This window comes from Malaclemys terrapin, chromosome 13 (assembly GCF_027887155.1).
Source record: "Malaclemys terrapin pileata isolate rMalTer1 chromosome 13, rMalTer1.hap1, whole genome shotgun sequence".
In the NCBI taxonomy this organism is placed as follows: Eukaryota; Metazoa; Chordata; order Testudines; family Emydidae; genus Malaclemys; species Malaclemys terrapin.
In genome coordinates this window covers 21,830,524-21,853,890 of record NC_071517.1, presented here as the reverse complement: position 1 = coordinate 21,853,890, position 23,367 = coordinate 21,830,524, and positions in this window count along the sequence as shown.

Sequence of the window (23,367 nt, the reverse complement as noted above, 5' to 3'; positions counted from 1 at the left end):
TTCCAGTTAGAGACAGGCTTAGCATAGTTTTGCTGGCTCGCTCTAAGAGAGACTCCATGACGCTGTTTTCAGACCTGGCTTTAGTCTCACAGGCCATGGAGGATGAATGATGCCTCCTTCACTTGAGAGAGGATACCTCAAGAACAGCTTGCGAGGTGCTGTGACTCGTGTGGGGTCAGGGATGCTTGCGCTGCCTCTGCTCATGATGTGCCCATCCTGCGAACAGAGGAATTCACCCTTCGTGACTGTCAAGCTGACACCTTCCTCTCTGAAGGCAGCAGGTGTTGTCTGAGGTTCTCTGCTCAGTGTTCCTTTCCAGGTCTCTTATTTTGCACCTATGACCTTCACCCTTGTCCCTGTTGTGTCATTTGCAGTACTTAGCTGACCCCTGAGCTCCGAGCTCCTCCCTCACTTGATGGGCTGGGCTGTTTGTTCGGGGAGGGGGGGCTCATGCTCACTTTTCCCTCCAGCCTGGAAACCACCTAACTGAACAATAACTTGAAGTAATGGGCTGATGACATGCTGTCCAGTTTCCTGAGGCAGTCTGTGAAGAAGTAGAGGAAATCACCCCGGGATGGCCGCCTGACCTCGGTTCCAGGCAGGAAAGAAAGCTCTTAACTTGCCCTGTCCCTTGGCAAACCATGGACTTGTTTTGATATGTTTAAGGAGGGTTATTGTTCATTGAGACGAACGCTTGTCGAGTGCTTCCACTCTACCTCATGGACCGAGGTGACTCATGCTTCCTGGGGATGAGCTTATCTCGTCCTGCCCAGTGCTCACCCATCAGAAGAGATAAAGTAATAGACCCTGGAATGTGCGGCCTTTGCTCTTTCGCAGGGTGACCGAGCGCACACTGGCCCTTCTAGTATTCTGGTTTGTTTCCGGTCTGTTTCCTGGTTCTGCACCTCCCCACTTAGCAGCACCACAGTGCAGTCCAGGAATCAGTGCCTCATTCTCAGCCGCCTTAGACTCAATTGTGAGACTAGCTTTAAGGAAGAAACTGGGGAGGTGGCATGTGGCTGGCAGGCGATGCTGGTCAGGTTGCAGGGTGGAATCAGGTGATCCCAGATAGGGATGAATTCTGCTGAATGGGCCAGAGGAGTGGAAGGTGCAGTTAGAGGAGTGCATGAATATTCTGTCTCTCACTTGGGCAAGCAACATAGCAAGTGCCTGCCCTGCAACCCGGGAAGAACTCATCAGGTTCCTCTTCATTTGACCCTTTGACCTCACTCCTGTCCCTGTTATCTCATTAGTTGTCCCCCGGAATTATTTGGTCTCCAGGCCCTGTGGATCCTCCCCTTAGGCTGGGGGGAGGTCCTTTAGCAGAGCCCGCCCACTTCCTGGTTCCCAATAGGAACCCAGGAAGAACGTGCTTATAATCAGCAGCGGACAAACCTCAAAAGATGTGGAGGTTCGGATCAGATTGACATCCGCAAGCTCAGGTTGGCTGTGGAGCAGATGGGTCTGCCTTAACGTGTGTTCCAGGTACGCTCTAAGGGCTGCTACGCCATCTCATGCCTGACTTTGAGAGCTGTATTGGGCCCTTCGGTGTTTGCCTCTGTACACTTCAAGATGTTGTCCTGGTGTAAATCACTGAGCCTCATTGTTTGGCATCCACTTTCATCCATAGAAGGACATAGGGATGGTAGAGATGAAAGGTGAAACCGACCATCTTTTCTAGAGTTAAATGTTGGCTGAATGTGGGCTGAAAGAAATAGTTGGGGGGGCGGGGGAGTAAGCCAGGTAATGTGCATCAGTTTCACTCCCCTTCAGTGTTCTGGTAGGGTCTACACAGTTTAATTATCAATTTGTATTGTGGTAGCTCCATTCATGGGCCAGGTCCCCATTGTGCTAGGCACTGTATGAACACAGAACGAAAAGACAATCCCTGTCTCAAAGAGCTGACAAACTTGCCTTCAGAAATGCTCTTTGGATCTGTAATGACATTTCCCCACTCCTAAAGCCACTTTTTTTTAATGCTTTTGTGTTTAACTGTCTAAATAGTAAATATCCCATTTCCAAGCCCGAGCCATCCAGACCTACATCACGTCACGTCCAAGAACTGTGCAAAATGGCCAGTTTCCACTTGGCTGGTATCGTATGTATGTGTGTGGGGGAGAGGAAATAGTCATTTCTCTTTGCAAAACAAGAGAAAGCCAGTGAGGGGAAAAGATATCACTTTTTTTGTTTGTCTTTTCTGCAGAAATATGATTTTTTCCCCAGCTGTCTTGTCAGCTGTGAGAATTTGTCCAGCCAGTTCTTACAGTTTAATGAGCCCCAAAGGAGAACTGGATGGTTTACAAAGTGGGTAATAGGCCATTGCCTGCTTTTACTGCTTGATGGCTGATTCAAATCCCCAGCCCAGTTTAGTAGCAATCAAAAGCAGTTGTTTTTGGGTAGCTCCTTATCAGAAATGACTTGGTGATCTTATTGTAGTCTCTAGCAGACAACTGTCCATATCACAAAGCTAATCGATGTCTGCCCTTTATTGCAACTCATTGAGGTTTCTCATCCTCACATTCAAAGCTCTAAAACTTTGTCTGCTCCTATGTCTCTGCTCTTGTTCCCTCCTAAACCTCTCTTCTTACTGCTCACCTAGCCTCTATGTTTTGTTTCTCTGTACACAAAGAGTAAGCAGATATGTTCAGTCTGAGTGACCTCTGTTTCAAATCGAGAGAGCATCTAAGTGAGGGAACATAAGTAAAAGTGAGCAAACCCAGTGCATGTACCTTAGGGTTGCCACCTTTCTAATTCTGGTAACTGGACCCCCAAGGCACCGCCTCTGTTGCTTGCTCCTTCCTTCTCTCCCCCCTCATCACTTGCTGGTTTGTCTCAAGGAGCCTGCCTGCAGGTATGAGGTATCCCTGGCTGAGCAGGGGCTGGCGTGGGTTAATGCCCCGGTGCCTCCCCATGCCCCGTGGGAACCAGGCTTTTGGTTTGGGTGCCATTTAGGGTTGCCAGGACCCCAAAAACAGGGCACCTGGCAACCCTAAATGGCATCTGGACACAGAAGCCAAAAACTGGACTGTCTGGGTAAAAACCAGAGAGGTGGCAACCCTAGTGTGCCTCCTCTGGAACTATCTGTGCTGAACTGACCACAACATGACTACCCTTCTCTGCAAAGAGAAGTCCTTAGAAAGGTAAAGATGCACAAACCCAAACAGAGCTTTAGCAGTTACATAGCTCACTACGCTGCAGTCTCCTCCCTCGTTCTCACCTTCGCACCTTCTTCCTTGTTCTCCCTCTCTTTGCTTTCCCTCAGGCAATTCCCTTCCTTCCTGCAATTTTCCAGTGTTCGTCTCCTCACCAAGTCATCCTCACACCCTCTGGGTATCATTTGGAACTTTCTGAATGAGAACATAACAGTACTGCTCCTGCCTCAGTGTGAGTTAGGCATTTGCAGTGTCCCATGGATGCTTAGGGTATTGCACTTCATAATAAGGCTGAAGTGTGAGGTTTTCAAAAGGAATTTAGGACCACATGACCCACAGACTTTAAAGGGACTTGTATTCCTACATCCCGTAACCTCTTGAAAATCTCCTCCTAAATATTCGTAACTATCACCCTTCTTGGCCATCTCAGCAAAGAAACCAAGAGCCAAGTGGGCGGTCCTCCAACAGATGAAGCATTCTTGCACCCTACTGCCTGGCTGGAGCTACAGCTGAATACTCTGCTGTGACTCGGGAAGGGTTACCGGGCTGGCACGTTCCCTGAGCTCTCAGATATTAAGCCATTGACATAAAGAAACAAAATATAATAACAGTAGCTCCAAAACTTGGTTCCCTTGGATGGTGTCACCATGATGTGAGAGGCGCCCAGGGAACAATGAGGGGCAACGTTTGTCATGTAGAATAAACTATGACTTTCTAGAGCTACCTACTCGCATGACATGTAAATACTGTATATGCTTCCTACAGTAGAGCACTAGAGCCATAGGAATTAAGGGATATAGCTGCTTCTGCTCCATAAGCCCGTTTTCTTGAGGTTGTAAACTCAACTGTAAATCCTGGCTCTGTACGAGATCTCAGCCAGGGAGTCAACATTTTTGATGGATGCAAACATTTAGCCATTATTGAGTTTTATGATTGCAAAAAATAATGACCTCATCCCAGATCCTCAGAGGTACTTAGACTCTTTATTTCCACTGAAGTTAATGGAAAAGAGGAGGCTGAATACCTTCGTTGAGCGGAGCCCTTGTGTTTTTCTCCTGCCCGGGGATAAATGTAGGTGGTCTTCTGAGCCAGCTAGATTGAGATCTCCAAATGAAACCTAGAGCTCAAATGAAGAACAAGGGGAGGAAGTCTGCTCCGTTTCTGCCTGTTCCTTGATATGCACTATGCTAATTTGAGGGGTTCCATCCCTTTCTACGCTTTCCAGTCCCATCTCCATACAAGCTCTCATCCCACTGGGTGATTAGGAGACTCCATTTCCAAGTATGGGGTATGGTTTCACAGATCCAGCTGAATGGCAGGAAGTCTTTTCATGGGGGTTGTTTGTTCAGAATTAAGCAGCAAACCCCACTAGCTGGAAATGGAACCATTCAGGGCCCCCACTAAAGGCCAGTTGACCGTCTCACTCTCCCAAGCCATCACATTAACAGGGCAGGACAACTCCCTGACCAATCCATTCTTCAGCGTCAATCACTGGAAGCACCCCCCCACCACGTATGGCTTGCTTGCTATTTTGGTGACAGGGGATTGCGAGAAGGCTTGCAGAATGAGTTCATGGGGGGAGGCGGGGAAGTGCAGGCTAGAATCTGGATTGCAGACTGTGCCAGAGGAATCCCAGAATCTCACCTGATCCAGCGCAGTGCACCGGTGCTATCGCTGAGCCTTGCCATGCCATTAATGTAGATATTTTGGTCAGAGAGAGGGAGAGATTCTAATAACCCAGACCTCATGCTTGTCATTTGAGACAAGGCTCCGTCTGTCCAAAATATCATCATCCTTTGCTTTGCCCATAAATCTAAATATATCCCTGCAGTGAATGAAAAAGTGTATCTATGTAACTCTCAGCCAAGAGGGATGCACTGTGCAAACACAGCCAGGAACTGTATGTTACAGGAATATTTTCAAACCATTTCTTGCTTTTAAAATAAGGACCAGCTATTCCACAGTTCTATAATGCAGTGTATTCTATGGGTAGCCCTCTTTCAGGTGAGCAAATCATTCCCAAACTGACTGGGATATTCTTTGAATGTGTTTGTGATTCATCAAAGAGTCCTGTGGCACCTTATAGACTAACAGACGTATAGGAGCATGAGCTTTCGTGGGTGAATACCCACTTCTTCGGATGCATGTATTCACCCACGAAAGCTCATGCTCCTATACGTCTGTTAGTCTATAAGGTGCCACAGGACTCTTTGCTGCTTTTACAGATCCACACTAACACGGCTACCCCTTCGATATTTGTGATTCATATTTGCCATGTAGTTCATTCAGACAAATAAATTTCACACTGTTTGAGACTTGGTTCAAATATTGGTTATTTGTGGTGTGTGATTAGTCCCCTAAGCCATATGGTATTAACTGGTCCGATTGGATGTCTGCAACACATTAAAAAGAATAATGGAGAGCAAATCAATCACATTATTTTGGGTATTAATTTTTGGAGGATTAATAATTTTGTGCTAAAATTGGTCACACTTTTGGAATTTGGGAACATGCCAGCCATCAATATACTCGTGGATAATAAACAGCAGGCATCATGGCAAAATGAACTCTGTAATGTTGTTCACAAATCAATGTATCACTAGCCAGCCAGCCCTAATTAATAGATGGATGGATGTGTGGATACATGAAGAAATTTTTTTCTTTTTCCCAAACATACTCTTGCAAAACTAAACCACAATCCCTCATTTTGGGCAGTTCCAGCATCATTTCTCATTTCCAGAAAAATGAGTGTAATTGCACTTTGTAACTACAAACAACGTAGTTGCCAAGTAAATCCAAACAGTGCCAGGTAGAGAGATGAATGAATCGTATCAAGGTCTTATGCCTTTGTGCTTATTATGGTGATAAATTCTGATCAGCCTAGCAAATATTTTTTTTAACTTTACCTTTGTATTTTTTTATCCTAATTGATTCATAGATTTTAAGGCCAGAAGGTATCATTTGAACATCTAGTCTGATCTCCTGCCTGACACAGGCCAAGGAACTTCATCAAATATCTCCTGTACTGAGCCCAACAACTTGTTTGACTAAAGCACATCTTCCAGAAACGCATCCAGTACTGCTTTGAAGACTTCAAAAGATGGAGAATCCATCACTTCCCTTGAGAGTTTGTTCCCGTAGTTAATCACCCTCACTGTAAAAAAAAAAATTTTTTTTTGCCTAATTTGTCTGGTTTTAACTTTCAGCCCCTAGTTCTTATGTCTTTCTCTGCTACTTTATAGAGTCTTTTAATATCTGGTATTTTCTCCTCGTAAAGATACTTATCCACCATAATCAAGTCTCCTCTCACTCTTCTTTTTGATAAGCTAAACAGATTGATCTCCTAAATCTCTCATTGTAAAGCATTTATTCCAGCCTTCAGATCATTTTTGCAACTCTCTTCTGCTTCCTCTCTAATTTGCCAGTATCCCTGGGCACCAGAACTGGTTGTGAAAAACCTACGTGCTAAACAAAAAGTATCTCTTCTGTAAAAAGGAGGTCCCATAACAGCATTGTGTAGCAATTATCTAGTGCTCTTCATCCATAGATCTCAAACTGATTTACAAAAAGTTTTAACCAGAGCGTGAAGACTGTCAACTTCACCTAATGACAGAATTTGTTTCTAGAGGACTTTGGGACGAAGGTGATGAATGCATCAAATTTTTGATATATTGAGGAAAATTAAATGAAGAGTCCACCACATCTTCACCCATCCCTTCCAAAATGTACATTTTTAATAAGGAGCGTGTTGCAGATTTCACATCCAGATTTTGACCATCTCAAGCTGTATGTCTTTAACATTTGGTTTGGTGCAGTGTAAAGATAAGGGCTATTTGCAAAATTCAGACTGGGTTTGGTGTTCAAACAGGCTCAAAGTCTGGGGGTAGTTTTGGCTCTGGGATTTGTTTCAGTTATTTAATGTCCTTTTTCAGTTTTAAACCAGAAATAAGGCCCTGGTACAGCAAGGTACTTAAGCAGGTGCCTAGCTTTCACTCCACTGGGACTAAACCTATGCTTAATTAGGGCCTAAATGCACCAACCTGCTGCTCTACAAAGCACAAATGCACTAAAAACATCCAGATCCTGCAGCATTTCTAATTTTTAACAGAAAGTTCAGGCCTGTTTGATTTTTAGGGCAGGTGAGCAGGTCAGTCCCACGTAATGCTGGTAATTAGGTAACGGTTAGGATTTTATCTTGTAGATGTGTGTGCTAGAAAAGCTGTTATTTTGTGAAACCGAGATGAAGCAGCAGATTACAGAAGAGACATACACTCTGTACTCTTTTCATTCTTTCTTGTTTTTCCCCCTAAATCTAACCTGAGAGCCATTTGGTCTGAAAGCAGAAGGTTGCTCTTTGTGAATGGAAAAACATAACACTATAAAATAAATTCTTTTACAAAACAAATCAGTGCCATAAGCAGTGAGGGCTAGATACAGTTCATGGGCCATGTGTGCAAATGCCAGTCACGGCTATGAGAATTCTGAGCAGGGGTTTAGGGCAAAATATGGCACAGGCTTGGCATCAATATGTTGACTCAGATTAGCATCCACGTTCTGTGGCTTAGCTGAACCTTTTGGATTTCAATTCAAGGGAATAGGCACTTCCATGAGTTTCCCAGAACTTTCTGGTACTAGGTGGCCCAGAAAAAAACTCTCAAAAACCACGGTGGGGTTCAGACTGAGTTTGGGGTTGAGGTTCATATATTGTTTTTTTATTTTATCTGAATTGACTTGCCTACCTCTTGCGTCGCATGTAGGAAGTAGTTAAGTTGCCCCAATGATGCACGAAGGAAACTGCCATGAGATCTCTCATGATTCACCACAGAGTTTAGAGGACTGAAGCTGAACCATGGGCAAAGGGAAGACCCATTCTCTTCGCTTAGTCCCTCGGTCTCATGACGGATCCACAGGGTGTGTGCATTTCCTTACTGGAATGAATGCCTGTAGTATGAAGCTCTGGGGAGAGGGAACATAGATGGATGGGTGTGATATTTGTCTAAAGGAGTATTGAGTGCTGAACACACATTTATGGGGCTTGAGGCACTGAACATTCCAGGAGGTGCCTCTCATCCTTTGGTGAGAGAGAACATGATCTAACAGTTAGACCATGAGCCGGGGAATCATAAGTCCTGCGTTCTAGGCCTAGTTCTGCCACACTCTCACTCTTATGGCTTTAATTCGTCTGTCTGTTTCCTCATTGATAAAATAGCAATAAATGGTATTGATACTTTCCTAGAACACATCAAAGAGTGTTGTGAAAAACAAGTCATTATTATGGGTCCCGTAGTAGTTAATATTTTCACTAGAGACTTGGATAATGGGGTGGAGAGCAGGCTTATAAAATGGGTGGATGCCACCAAGATGGGAGGGGTTGCAAGCACTTCAGAGGGCAGGATTAGAATTCAAAATGACATTGACAAATTAGAAAATTGGTCTCAATTCAGCAAGATGAAATTCAGTAGAGATGAGTGCAAAGTACTTTACTGAGGGAGGAAACATTAAATGCACAAATACAAACTGGGGAATAACGGGCTAGGTGGTAGTACTGCAGAAAAGGATTTGGGGGTCATAGTGAATCACCACCTGCGTGAATCGTCAAGGTGATGTAGTTGCAAAAAAGGCAAATATCATTCTGGGATGTATTATCAGGAGTGTCATATTTAAGACATGGGAGGTAACTATTCCATTCTACTAGGCCCCGGTGAGGCCTCAGCTGGAGTACTGTGCCCAGTTTTGGGTGCCACACTGGAAGAAAGATGTGGACAAATTGGAGAGAGTCCACAGAACAGCAATAAAAACGATAAAACGTTTAGAAAACCTGATCTGTGAGGACAGGTTTAAAAATCTGGACATGTTGAGAAAATAGGACTGATGGGGACCAGAGAAGTCGTCAGATATATTTAGGGCTGGAGGGTTGGGGGGATGCTAGGTGGATTAGACGACACCTTGAGGTCCCTTCCAGTCCTACATTTTTTATGATTATTTACAAAATACTTGGCACTCAGATGGCTCTAAGTCCTGCATGTGACTTGGAGATGGAGGGGCTGTAGCCACAACATGCAGTGCAGCGGTGCAGTGAGAATGAATGGGCGGCTTTGCCCAAAAGTAGCCACTTGAAAGAGAGCCACAAAATTTTCTTCTCATCCCGTTCTTTTGACTCAGTGGATCAGAATAGAACGGAACCCAGCTACTTAACCCTTAATGGCATTCGTTCTGCAGGACTAACTGGAGTTATTTTGGCACTAGGGTTGGATCGCATGACTCCGGCTCCGCAAAGGGCCCAGTCCGTTGAGTTAGAGGGTGCCATTTTGGCAGTCACTTTTCAGAGCGCGATGGGGCCGTAAGGCATGTACCCTGCCCTAGGCTTGCAAGCTGAGCATTGTTCTGAAGGTCATTTTTCCATCTCCATGGTGTGTTATGTTACTGTCTAAATCCTCTGATTCCATGCAGAGAGCTAATCAGGCTAGCAATCTCTAACGGTCTCTTTTTGGGGGCGGGAGGATGACAGTAAAATATATCCGGTAAACAGACACTGTCTAGTGCCCCTGGAACACGGATCCAACCAAAGCAAACGCCTCTTCCTGTGGGGCTCTAGGGCTGCCTTTTACGGCAGAGTGATTTTGATGGATGCGCCTGCGTTTGACTAATAACGTCTGCTCACCTGGTGGCTCTTATTTGCTTTCGAGCTAGCTAAACTTGGCACTCTGCACAGCCATGACCGCTATTGCTCTTGAAAGGCCCTGTATAGTCGTACTGGGATTTAAGTTATTTTGCTGGCGGCTAAGCCTCGCTGCTGGTTGGGGAAGGGATGCAAATGCATTGTGGCCAACTGACTCTCCCACTAATTTAATTCATGGCATGCATGTTGTGGCAAGATCCTGCTAGCGAAGCTCAGGTTTCTCGTTTCCCAGCTACTCTTTGAAATCCGTGGCACTGGGGGCTATATTTAGGCCTGCATTTAAAGTGAAGGGTGGGTTGGGATCACTACAAAATATCCAGCTGAAGCATGGGTTGTTATGACAGCCTCCTGGTCTCCTCGCATGCTGTTGATGTAGGAGGCCTAGTGCTTTCTACTGAGATTTGCTGCTGTAAGAGGTTACAAAAGAGCATTTCAGTGGCGGATACTCAGGCAATAACAGAAGCTCCAGTAAAGCCAGGCTCCTTGCCAGAGCATCTCTCAAAGTGCCTGCTGCCTCTTGTTTCAAAGCAGAGACTCCATTGTAAGTGCGGAGCAAATAAATTTCATCTGGATCCTAAATACTTTGATATGTAAAAGCGCTGTGGGCTAACTGGCTCTTTCCTGCTGACATTGAGAACAACAGCAACAATACTATCCTGCCATCTCTCCTGAGAGCTCAAGCTCCCTGGTCTTTCACTGCCTCACACCCTCAGATTCTGAAGCCTGCAGGGTTTCTGATGCTCTTATAATAACTCAGTAAAGAAGTCTTTGCATGTCTCCCAGCTCTTGCCAGCTGGGGATTTCAAAGCTCAATGAATTGAGCCTCAAGCATCCCGTTGAAGAGGTAAGGAGGATGATCTCCATCATACTAAGGCAGAGAGAGGATAAATGACTTGCCCATGGTCACACAGAAAAGGGAGAAATTGGAGCCAGGCCTCCCTGCTCTGTCACTTTTCTTAGTCACAGCCAGCTTTGATCATGATGTCCTGTTTGTGTCTGTACTTCCATCCACATTGCTCTTGGCCCATGCTGGGTATCACACACCCCAGCACTGAAAGTCACTGCCCTCTGACGGCTGTTCTGTGGCCTGTGTGCTAGTCATTTGGTGATCTTGGTTCTGTTTCTAGAGGACAGATGAGCACATCACAACAGCCACTACTATGCCTCTGAGGTCAGTGATGGAAAATACGGCACGGAGGGATGAAGGGACTTGCCTGAGTTCACGCAGCAAGCCAATGGTAGAGCCAGGATTAGACCCCCAGGCACTAAACCTAGCTCCTGTGTTCACCCTACTACTGCTACTCTACTATCTAGCTTTTACCGTACATAGCGCTTTTCCGTCAGTAGATCTCAAAGCATCTTACAAAAGAGGTCAGTGTCATTATCCCCATTTGACAGGTGTGGAAACTGAGGCACAACACAGTGTGATATGCCCCAGGTCACTCAGCAGGACAGTGGCAAACCAGAATGAGAACACACATCTCCTGAGCCCCAGGCTAATGCTCTCTCCGCTAGACCACACTGCTTAGCATGTTAACTCATTCATTGGTGTTCTCCGAAGAGAGAGAAAAGATAGAATGAGCTCTGGAGAGTGAACAGCCCTCTTGCCTCCATAGGTGAGCTTCCCAGCTCAGGGGTTATCGTCTTCTCCTGCGGTAGGGATGAGGGTATTTCACTGCTTCTGCCCATGCTGTATCTAGTCAGTAGACAGGCCCAGGACTCCGGTCTTTCGAGGCAGACACTGTGATGACTAGGTCTGTAGAAATAGAGACAGACTGAATCAGATATCTTTCACTGATACTACATTACATTAATTTTATATGAATCAGTTACCAAAATCTGAGCTAGAATTGATTTGGGTAATATTGGAATCAGGATTCCAATGCAATTTCCTTGCAACCAAGATAAGGATATGCCTTCCCTGTGCATATAAGCATAACTTAGCAAGTTTCCGCCTCTGGTGGTTGCAGAGGTGGAGCGATAAATGAAATTCACCCTACTTGCTGCCCCTCAGTTGCTCTCAAAGTAGAACAATTACCAAAAATCACAGCCTCTTGTGTAGTCCTCTGTCACAGGGCAGGGTTCCTGCCCCCTGGATTCCTCTCTGGAAACAGTCCTCATGCACACCCGTGGCAAGTGTAACAAGGAGGTTCTAGATGCTTGTTCCCCAAATCTTTACCCATCACCAAAGCACCTCCCTGAGATCCTGAGCTTCCCCAGCCCTTACTTCGAGCTATCCCCTCACGGCCTCTTTTAACTGTCCTCAGCTGAGGAGCTGAATCTCTTTCCTAATTGGTTAATCATCTGATACTTATCCAATTATCTCCTCAGTTTGGCCCACAAGGGGACACTTGCAAAGTGCAGGGAGTGATGAGCCAGCCTTAAGCTACTCACACTCTGTCACATCCTCCTAGGTAGGCCTTTCTTGTCACTTTCTTGTAACACTCCTGCTGCCTCCCACCTCTTGTGCGGCATTGCAATGTTACAGTCTTCCCTGTCAACAACTGGGATGGAGATGGTCAGGCCTAGTGGTTGGAGCTGGAGCAGTCAGGCCTAGTAGTCAAAGCCGGACTCAGGCACCCGGGGTAGGGGAGGAGTGAGGCTGGAGCAGACTAGGAGCAGGGCATCAGCAAGAGCAGGGCTGGAGCAAGAGCAAGGCTGGAGTAAGCTAAGGCTTGGGACATCTGTTGCCACCATCAGCAGGGGTGTCCCTATTCATACGCAAAGTATGCAGCTGTGTAGGGCACCAGGAAATTTGGGACACCAAATTTCCTGGTGCCCTACACAGCTGCATGTTGCTCCAGCCACTGCTCTGCCTCTTCCCCCTGCTCCATACCCTCCCCAGGCTCTAGGGACTGCAACAGGGGTTGGGTCCCTGCACTCACCGGCGGTGGTAAGTGCAGTGACCCAGCCCTAGCCTGCTCTGCTCCCCTAGCTCCCAGCTGTGTTCCCAGTGAGTGCTGTGGGGTGGTTCCCCCCTGCCTTCCCAAGCCCCAAGGCTGGGAGCCAAGCAAGCGGGCTAAGGCCGGGTCACTCCACTTCCCACCATCCTGTAAGTACGGGGTTGGCCTGGCTGCCCTGCAGTCACCAGGCAGCAGGAAGTGGAGCGACCCGGCCCCAACCCGCTCCGCTCCACTCCACTGGCTAGTGCTGGGGGGCAGTTTCCCTCCTGCCCCCTGCAGAGGCCTGGTGCCCCCCACAGGAGGGGCTGCGTAGGACACCAAAATGGCTAGGGACAGCCCTGACCATTAGGCAGGAGAGAGTTGCAAGGCCTGGAGTAATGTTGAGCAGACTGAGCTGCTGTTCTGCCTGTGGAGCTTATATACCTGGCCTGGGAGTCACATGACCAGTTCCTGGCTTGTGGATTGGCTGGAGCCTAGCACAGGAGTGATTCATCACCTTACATTCCCCATCTGACAAATCTTCTAACCACTAGGGGGTAAGGATTGAGCTATTGGCACCAAACGCCAGAGAGGCACTTAGTATTCAATCCCACTGTTAATGATCACTTTCTGATGACCACAGAATGGGAGGCAGCTGGTGGAATTCCCCACATTGTGTGAAATTGCATGATTTGCCATGTTAACTGTGGCTAACTCCTAACACTGGTCATTTGACTGCCAACATCTCTGACTTGATTTAAAAACGTTTGCAGTTTCAGGTGTGTTGCACTATCTTTGTTCTTCTCAGTTGACTTCGACATGGGAGACGACCCTTCCCTGTCATAGGGTATATAATTTGACATAGGAGTCAAGAATGAAGTGCATTGGCAGAGCTAGGTGGAGGCCCCAGGTTGAAACAGCAGGGAGTGTTGCAAGTCAGGATTTAGGTGCCATGGCAGAACTCTGTATATAATCAAGAACTAGTGCAGCAGGTGGTGCTGCAGGTCAGGTTTGAGGTGCATTGGTAGAACTGCATGAATTCAGAACTGGAGCAGAAACGGTTACTGCAGGTCAGGACTGGAGGACACTGACATAGCTGAGAGGTTCATGGACAGATGACTATGCGGGAAGCTTACAGAGCTCTTGCCTGCATGATGTGCATGAGCGCCATCCAGGGCTCCTATTCCCCTACTTTCCTAAACATCAAATTCACTCACCATATTTAAAAAAAAAATCTGGCAGAACTTCACATTCTTCCTTGTGGCCTTTTATTTCTGGCCTGTTCCTTTCTCTCCTTGCTTTGTAATGTGACCAGTGTGACATTTGGGTTATTAGTACAATCAGTCATCAACTTTCCCTGCCATCTGGAATCCTGCCACAACTTTCTCATTCTTTGAATGTTGTACATTCCTCATTTGAGAAGGGATGATGCTTCCTTTACCACATTCAGGACCGTGAGCTAGAAAGACCCCAAGAAAATATCTGCCGTGCTGTTCAAGCTAATATCTATGCATTAGAGGAAATCCCATTATCCGTGCGTATGGTTTGAACCATTATTAATAGCAAAAGTAGCATTATCCATGCAGTGCAATATATGTGAGTAAATTCTACAGTGCAGACATTTAAAAGGCCATTTGTTATATCCAAAAGGTTCCTTTAATTTTGTGGAAAGGGAAGAAGTAATATGGTGGAGGAGATCAGAATTGTTGAATATGTCTCCTTGCCTGCACATCCCTTTTCTGTACAGCTGGTTTGCGTTTGGATGGGGTTTTATTGCTCTTGGTTTGTTTCATGACTTGTGAAACTTACCCAGAAGTTTTATTTTCAGAAAAACAAAGGACATTTGTATCATGCCCAAGACATTTAATATGCAGCTCTACTCTGAGATGTTACGGTGTAAAAACAGCACCTTCTTTTATTATGATTAGGCTTTACCACAGTGTACATGTTAAATACTAAAGGCCACAACCCTATTAGGCCCCATTGTGCTAGGCACTGTACAAACATAATAAATGCATAACACATTGGCTCTTCATATGTATTCAGACTCATAGACTGTCCTGTTAGTGGGCATAAGCAAAAAATAAGCTTTGACTACTCTGTACTACTGGTAGCTCTACGAAGCCAACACAGCTCTAGGAGAGAGAGCGGGATGCTGTTCTGATTCATGCATCTTCAACAGAAGTATTTAAAAGGGCCTAAATTCTGCTCTCACTATAAAACAGAGGAATCCATTGGCATCAGCTACTCCAGCGTTACATCGGAGTAAATGTATTTTCCAACAGCAGGATCAAACTCCACCCTCAGTGATTCCTGTGCATCCCCATGGAGGGCAGAAGTTACTGATTGGGGTGGGGGAGCGGGGTGTTATTAAGTACAGAAATAGTCTGCAGAATCTTTACCGTTTGCAACAGGGTATGTGTGATCCATCTGGATCTCGGAAGGACTTCAGATGCTAGACTGGGGGATGCCTGTGTAGAGTCCTATCCATAAACTCCACTCTCTCCTATGCTTTTTGGCAGGATTCAGGGACCAGGCAGGAGAGGGTTAAGAGTCTGGAAGGTCCAGCACCAAGAATTCACCAGGTGATCAGATGCGGGAAGCTAGGAAGACGAAAGTGGGAGCCAGAACTGGGAGGAGGTTGGTTTAATCCTAGGAGATGGTGGATGAGAAATTCAGAGTGAAGATGTTTGTCTGAGCAATCTCACAGCATAAGCTGGCGTTGTTACAAAGAGCCCCTATAATTAGTATACTAACCCCACCCCAAATAGCATGTTCCGGGGAACCTGGTTCTTTCCTGGTTCTGCAGAACCTCTAACGGGGGGCTGATTAGATGCACCTTCCCCGCCGCCCCACTAGTTGCTTTTGGTTGGCTGCCACTGGTGTTTTAATTTATGACTTATTTACATTTTTCAAATGCTTCCAGTTCTGGGGATCCTGGTAAATACTGAGTGTGAATACCAGATGGGCAACCACGGGGGGCCCAGGATGTGATAGCTCTTAGGCACACAGCTTGCCTTAAACTGGCATGGATTGGTTAGCAAATAATCTTGTATAATCATGAAATGAAACTTGTCTGATTCTGATAAGGTGCAAAGCAAAAGAATAGGAGGAGGCAGTTAATAGCTCCTGCTCTGCATTCCCAGCTCCATGAGGATGGGAGGCAGAGAACTGAGCAAAATTCTCTTGCCTGGGCCATGCAGGACGTGAGACTAGATGATCATGATGGTCCCTTCTGGCTTCTCTCCATGGTATCTCTTGCTTGCTTCGCAGCAGCGGGATTAGCAGAGCCCAGCACTGGGTGGGGGCACAGAAATTGTTCCCCAAAATAGACCTCTGGCACTGCACAGGGCCCTCTAGCAGAGAGAGGCCAAGATATTATTTGCGATCTCCAGTTACAGTGGCCCGGGACTGTGGTTACTCACAACTGGATTAAACAACTGCACACAGTCCCAGTCAATGGGCGAGTTGGGAATTCAGCTGTAAGGCCGTGGGAGCAGGGACCGTGTTTTCTCTTGTCTGTTCAGGGCCTGGCACATGCTGGGTACGGCTGCAATATAAATGAAGTGTAATGTCACCATCATTTTGAACATGGAGCCAAATTTGCCGCTGGTATGAATTGCCCAGAGTCCACTGAATGGAGCTGGACCTGTTTACATCAGCATAGAATTTGGCCCAGGGCTTTCTAATAGCTGCAAAATTGCTCACCCTTCACCCTGGTGCTTAAAGTGGCAGCAACTATAAGTGCCATGGATTTAGTCTGATTGGAAACAGTGTAATCTGGGAGAATTAGGAAGTTCTGCATTCTAATTCTGGCTCTGATACTGACTCCTTCTGTGGCCTTGAGCAAGTCACTGCAGCTGTCTGCCTCAGTTTCCCCATTTATCAAATGGGGATAATAAGTGACCTACCTCACATGGGTGTTTGGGGGTTAATGTTTGTGCAATGCCGGGAATATGTTTTACACCTTAACACTTGGCATTTTATCGCATGGGCAAGTGCAAATCATTTCAGGGCATGGAATTAGCCTGAGTAACAAGTGAGTGAAACATCCTCCCCTCCCCCACTCTCCATGCTCCATATTTAGGAAGTTCCCCAGGAGGAACACGGAACCCAGTCACTGTTCAAACAATCAGTGTCACTGACTAATGACAATTACTGAAGGCAACTGTCACTGCTAACATACACATCACACAGGCATTCGGAAAGGGAACCCTGCCCAGGATGGGAGGCTCAGAGACTGGCCAAAGTCTGACGTCTGCTTGAAAGGTTAATGTGACTCTTTAGGGGGTGTTCTCAGAGCAAATGATTCAATAGCGTATCAGAAAAATACAACATCTATGCCAAAGAGCCTAGCACTCAGCAACATTTATCTCTCCCAGCTCACAAACGTACTTGACTTCTTGCCTAACTGAAGGCCAGTGTTTAATGGTGACATGTGTTGTCCTGTCATTTTTTGTCAGTCCTGAACAAAGCAGGGAATGTCGCTCTCAGATTCTGGGAAATCAGGAGAGGAAGAGATGATTCACTCCCAGGAATATTTGAACTCTAGAGAGCTCTTGGCAGCTCTGTAATTTCTGGTGACAATGAGTTTCCGAGACTATGGATCACCACACCTAGCTTCACAGATCCAGTAACCACCCCAAACACACCAGGAAATCTGCTAACTACAGCCAGGCACTCAGCTACCACAGAATATGCTCCAAGGAGAATGTCTGGGATATACACCTTAACACACTTAAAACTGCCTTCACCAAACAAGGACACTCCACCAGAGAAGCTGATCGCATCATGGAATGGGCCACCCAAATACCCCAAGAGAACCTGCTTTAATATGGAAACATAACCCCCTCCAACTGCACACCCCTACTTCTGCCCTACCCTTACCAACTACCTGAAGGAGGGTTCCAAAGAGGATGGAGCTAGGCTGTTCTCAGTGGTGGCAGATGACAGAACAAGGAGCAATGGTCTCAAGTTGCAGTAGGGGAGGTCTAGATTGGATATTAGGAAAAACTATTTCACTAGGAGGGTGGTGAAGCACTGGAATGGGTTACCTAAGGAGGTTGTGGAATCTCCATCCTTAGAGGTTTTTAATGCCCGGCTTGACAAAGCCCTGGCTGAGATGATTTAGCTGGGGTTGGTCCTGCTCTGAGCAGGGGGTTGGACTAGATCAGTGGTTCTCAAACTTTTTTTTTCACAGACCACTTGAAAATTGGTGCGGGTCTCGGTGGACCACTTAATGATCTTTTCAAATGTTGTTTCTACCGTTAGCTAAGTATTGTAAAGCGCTTTGGATAAAGGGGCTGCAGTCTGGTGTACTCAAGATAGATGTGCACCAGGGTTTCCCTCATGCCACAAAAGGGGCAAATATCAGGGAGGGGGGTGAACTGGACCAAGCCCATGGCCATGCTCACAACTCTGTGAAGGAGCGCCAACTAATATCCCTAGTAGGCCGCAGGACTAGGGTGGAATACAAACTGACCCACTGGGGCTCCTCACCCTCCCTGGGTGATCCCGCCACTTGGTGTTGGGACAGGACACAAGGGTGAGGAAGTGAAGGGTATGCAGCATGAGTGTGTACAGTTGTTACCCAGGTGTGGTTTGGAGATGGCCCAGCTGCAAGTCACACAGCCGGCTTAGGTGTTGTAAAGTGAGTGGGCTGGGGAGAGGACGGGGGTGTTCACAGGGCGGAGGCTAGATGGCAATATCTGAAGGGCCAGGGGCAAGGGGGAGCAGGGAGCATCCTTCCACAGGACTCGCTTGAGGAAGGCCTGAGAGGCAGGCATGTAGGAGTAAGACTGTAGACTGCAGAAGGGTGGTGGAAATGCACATTGTAAATAAACTGCACCGGGTGTTTTACCAGCACAGAAGTCTCTGTGCAGTTTGTAGACTTGAGCAGAGGCAGGAGTGAGTGGGCCCTGCCATACTTACCCACCTTTCGATTCTCATATTAATCCCCATCTTCTCCAATTTAATAATTTAACATGTGGAACTGCTTCGAATACCTTACTGAAATCCAGGTAGATTAAATCTACAGCACTTCCTTTGTCTAGAAAATCAGTTATCTTCTTAAAGAAAGAAATCAGAAGGGTCTGGCACAATCTACCTTTGTAAAACCATGTTGTATTTTATCCCAATTACTGTTTACCTCTATGTCCTTAACTACTCTCTCTTTCAAAACTTGTTCTAAGACCATGCATACAATTGAGATCAAACAAATGGACCTTTCACTATTGGTTTTAATTTCCTTTGCAAGGTCCAGCTCTGCTTGGCTTTTGGCAGTTCTCACTTTTGCCCTACACGCTCTGATCTCCCAGAAGTAGCTTTCCTTGCTGATCCATCCCGTCTTCCGTTCCTTGTAAGCATTTTGCTTTCTCTGAATAACCTCTTCGAGATGCTTGTTCATCCAGCTTGGTCTGTAACGCTTCCCTATGAATTTGTTCCCTTTGCTTGGAATGCAGGCTTCAGAGAGCTTCTGCAGCTTTGACTTAAAGTAATTCCAAGCCTCATCCACATTCAGATCAGTGAGTTCTTCAGTCTAGTCTAATTCCCTTAATATTTTAAAGTTGCCCTTTTGAAATCAAGGATCCTACTTTCAAATCTATTTTTGTTTATCCTTCCTTTTAGTTTCCTCAAAAAGCGGAGGACATTGGGTCACTCGCTGAGGGAGGGGGGCTCGCAGGAAGAGAGAAAATAGCCCTGTGTGCTAGAACAGGAAGCAGGAGTTCACTGATAGGTTCCACCCCAGTGATGATCAAGCTTACTCAGAGCCTCCGTTGGACTTCAAGGGAACAAAACCTAGCATGGGAGGGGGGGCTGGGGAATTGAGCACACAGCTGTGCCATTGTGGTTTCTTAATCTACCGCTCCCCCTCATGTGCTGTCAGCCCTTTTGCGACACCTGCGGCATGAGATGCAACATTACACACACATTTCCTGAGCTGGGGGAGGGGGGAGATCCTGCCAAATGTATTACTTAATCCAGGCATACCATGTGGTTGAATCTTTCCCATGTGTAGTCATATACTGAACCACCCCCAGCGTCTGGCGTTGAGTCTTCACCCACTCACTGCAGGTGAAATATTAGTTCTTTGCAGATAGAATCACTCTCCATTTTACTGTAAAAGCATTTTTCCTGGCCAAGCTGCTCCCAGGCAGACACTGACCCTAACAAATACCTTGCCCTCACCTGAAGTTGACCATGAGCTGCTAAATGGAAATTCCAGGAGGACTCATAAGCGAATAAGATATAGAAAAGACCTGTTAGGTCAGCAACTCCACCCTACTGCTAGAGCAAAATTATTTCCTTGTCTGTGCTCTGTGTCCCCTGTAGCTACAGAATTTATTCTGTTAACTGTTTCATTGCTGATCATTCAGAGCATGTTACTAATACATGAAAACTATTAAGGTTGTTTAGCTTGCAGGAGTGCATTATGCAAATATATTAAAGGCAGCTGTAGTGTGTAATAACAGGCTAAGTGACCTCTTATGTCACAATGCCTGCTCCCAGCAGTGACCTGCTGCCCCTCTTGAGAAATATCCAGACAGAGGCAGGAGCTGTGGTCCAGGAGGGCACCTGGGGTGAAGCAGCAGGGTAGACGGAACAACAGCAGGTGCTGCATGGAATAGACAAAGGCTGGGGCTTCTTTCAGAAGAGCACCAGTCATGCCAAACCCTGGGATTCGATACCAGCTAGTGGACTAACACCTGGGAGAGATTTGGCAAGGAGGAATTTAGGACTCTAATAGGACTAGCCATCTTTCCAATGCCAGGGCAAAGAAGCGGATGGTTACAACAGTAGCAAAGGTACCCCTCTATAGGAATGAGTAGCCCACCCCTCTATAGGAATGAGTTAAAGGACTAAGTGCATGTACCAGTGTATCATGCTACATGGCATATCATAGCCCCCCAAGGCCACTGCTGAATATGTTTTTTGACTTAGACCCACCGATTGGTAAGGTAAACGTGCTCACTTTATTTTAGACCCAATAGCCTCTGCTGTTAGAAACTGGCATATTTTTATTATTTGTTTTCCTGTATTGCCTCGGAGCCCTAGTCCTGGACCAGGACCCCACTGGCATAAGGCCACTGACTTTAGGGGACCTCTGCTGATTGACACCAGTAGATAATCTGGCACACAGCCGTCAATGACAGCAAAAAGGGATATGAGAAAATAACACAGCATCTTTGTTAGGGCAGTAGTTCTGCTTGCTATGCACTGGCACTCAGGGCTGCCCGGGGGGGGGGGGCAAGTGGAGCAATTTACCCCAGGCCCCGGGCCCCACAGGGGCCCCCATGAGAATATAGTATTGCAACTTTTTTTTGTATGGAAGGGGCCCCCAAATTGCTTTGTCCCGGGCCCCCTGAATCCTCTGGGCAGCCCTGCTGGCACTGGAAGTTGCTATCCTTTTAAGACCATGGGGCTGGTTATCACTAGACTGATTCTGGGATGACTGTTGCTAAGGGATGAGCTTGCTCCAGTGGTATCCCACTGGCCTTGGTGCAGAAACCTTCTGTGATGCACATAAAACTCCTCTTGGGGAGCACGTTCTGTTCAGCAGTCAAACAAACCAGCCCAATTTTCACATTCAGGCACCAAAACAGGATGTCTGGAACCTGCCTCTTGGGCCACAAACTAGCCCTTATGCCTGTAGGATGGACATTTATGCTCCACCTGAGCATCCAGGACTTGGACTTCCTATTAATGTTCCCATGTTTAAAAACTGGGTCCACTGAAGTGAAATCTAATTATCCAAAGAGAGGAAAGATCACCTCCCCTTCTGTTTACCTTGGTTGACGCAATCTGGCAGCATGGGCCCAGATCTTCAGCTGCATTCAAAGAGCAGTCAGCACAGATCACATGGAGGAGGCAGGACAAAGTTGCCTTTTGCACTCCCTCCCCCCAATCTTGGGCCATCTGTGCACCACTTGGGTCCTGTAACACAAGTTAGAGAAGCCTGAGGGCTGCTCTAAATTATGCCAGATGACCTAGGGATACAGGAGCTGGGGATCACTGGACCATAAGGGAGCCCTGGCTACACCTGGTCACACTCTGTTTGTCAGCAGCAGGGTGAGGGCTGCAGTAAGAGCCAATATGGTGATCTTCACTATCACAGATTGCCCCTGTGCTGGTCGGATCCTCCCATGGCTGGTAACTGTGATTCTAGGGTCATTTTGCACTGGTGGGGCAGCCATGGGGTAGCAATCTCATTAGGATTCTACACAGGCTGCAGGGGAGCAGAACCTGCCAATCTAGATCAGCTGGCCAGGAAGTGGTGTTGCCCTGGGAATCCCAGCCTACACACTGCACAGAACAGACCAGAGAAATGGGGAATCTTTAGATACTGTAGCATCATTTAAGAGTAATGTCGCCTCCTCTTCCCCTGCCAAACAGAGATTTTAAAAAACAAATCTCCCACTCTTTCTCCCTTTCTGTTCTTATTAAAGGCCATAAAATCTTGGGCCAGCCTGACCGCCTCACCTTGGGAGTCATGAAGGATCTAAGACATTTTTTTTCCCTTTCTGGTGTCTAATAAGTAAACACGGATCAGTGCTGGATTGTAATGGAAATCCCTTAGAAATGCATGTGACAGCCCCATGTGAGGCAAACAAAGATTTCAGCCTCACTGGGCTGAAATCTTCCATGCTGAGTGTCTATCTTGGGCTGAATATGTTTGGAAAAGTTCAGCCAGCCTCCTGGGAAACCTGAGTGCCAAGCCAATTCAGCAACACTGCCGGCTTTGTGCAAAGCACACTTGGCTGAAAGATCACACTTTCCCCACCCCAAAATATTTTTAATTGAATGTGTGAATTACGCGATTCCTCTGATCGGAGGAGCTCAAATAGGGTTACCATATTTCAGCAAGCAAAAAAGAGGACGGGAGGAGCCCCGCCCTAGCCCCGCCCCTGTCCTGCCCTAGCCCCGCCCCTGCCCCATCCACTCCCTCCCACTTCCTGCCCCCCTCAGAACCTCCAACCCTCCCCCCACTCCTTGTCCCCTGACTGCCCCCTCCTGGGACCCCTGCTTTTAACTGCCCTCCAGAACCCCACCTAAGCCTCCCTGTTCTTTGTCCCCTAACTGCCCCCTCCTGAGACCCTACCCTCTACCCTGACTGCCCAAAACCTTATCCACCTCCCCACCCCCAGAAAGCCCCCCCTGAACTCCCGACCCACCCCGCTCCCTGTCTCTTGACTGCCCCCTCCAGAACCTCCCTGCCCCTTCTCCGACCCCCTGATCCCCTTACCCTGCCGCTCAGACCAGCATGCTGGGGAGGAGGAGCAGGGGGTGGAGCTCCAGACAGCCGGTGCGAACGGCCGGCTGGTGATCTGCAAGGGAGGGAGGGAGTAATCTCTGCTGCAGGGGAAGTGGACGAGGGGCTCTCTCTGGCTGTCGGAGCCCCATGCAAGTGGCACCATCCGGCCGGCTGCCCTGTCAGCCGCACACGCTCTGCATGGGGGGGAAGTCCGGACATTTACAAATTCCCCCTGGACGCTATTTTTAACTCTAAAAGCCGGACATGTCTGGGGGAATCCGGACGAATGGTAACCCTAAGCTCAAAGCCCTTTACCAATATGGATTGTTTCACAATCTGTCAGTGAAGTAGGCTGCTAATTATTTGTATTATGGTAGAACCTAGCAGCCCCAACCAATCTGA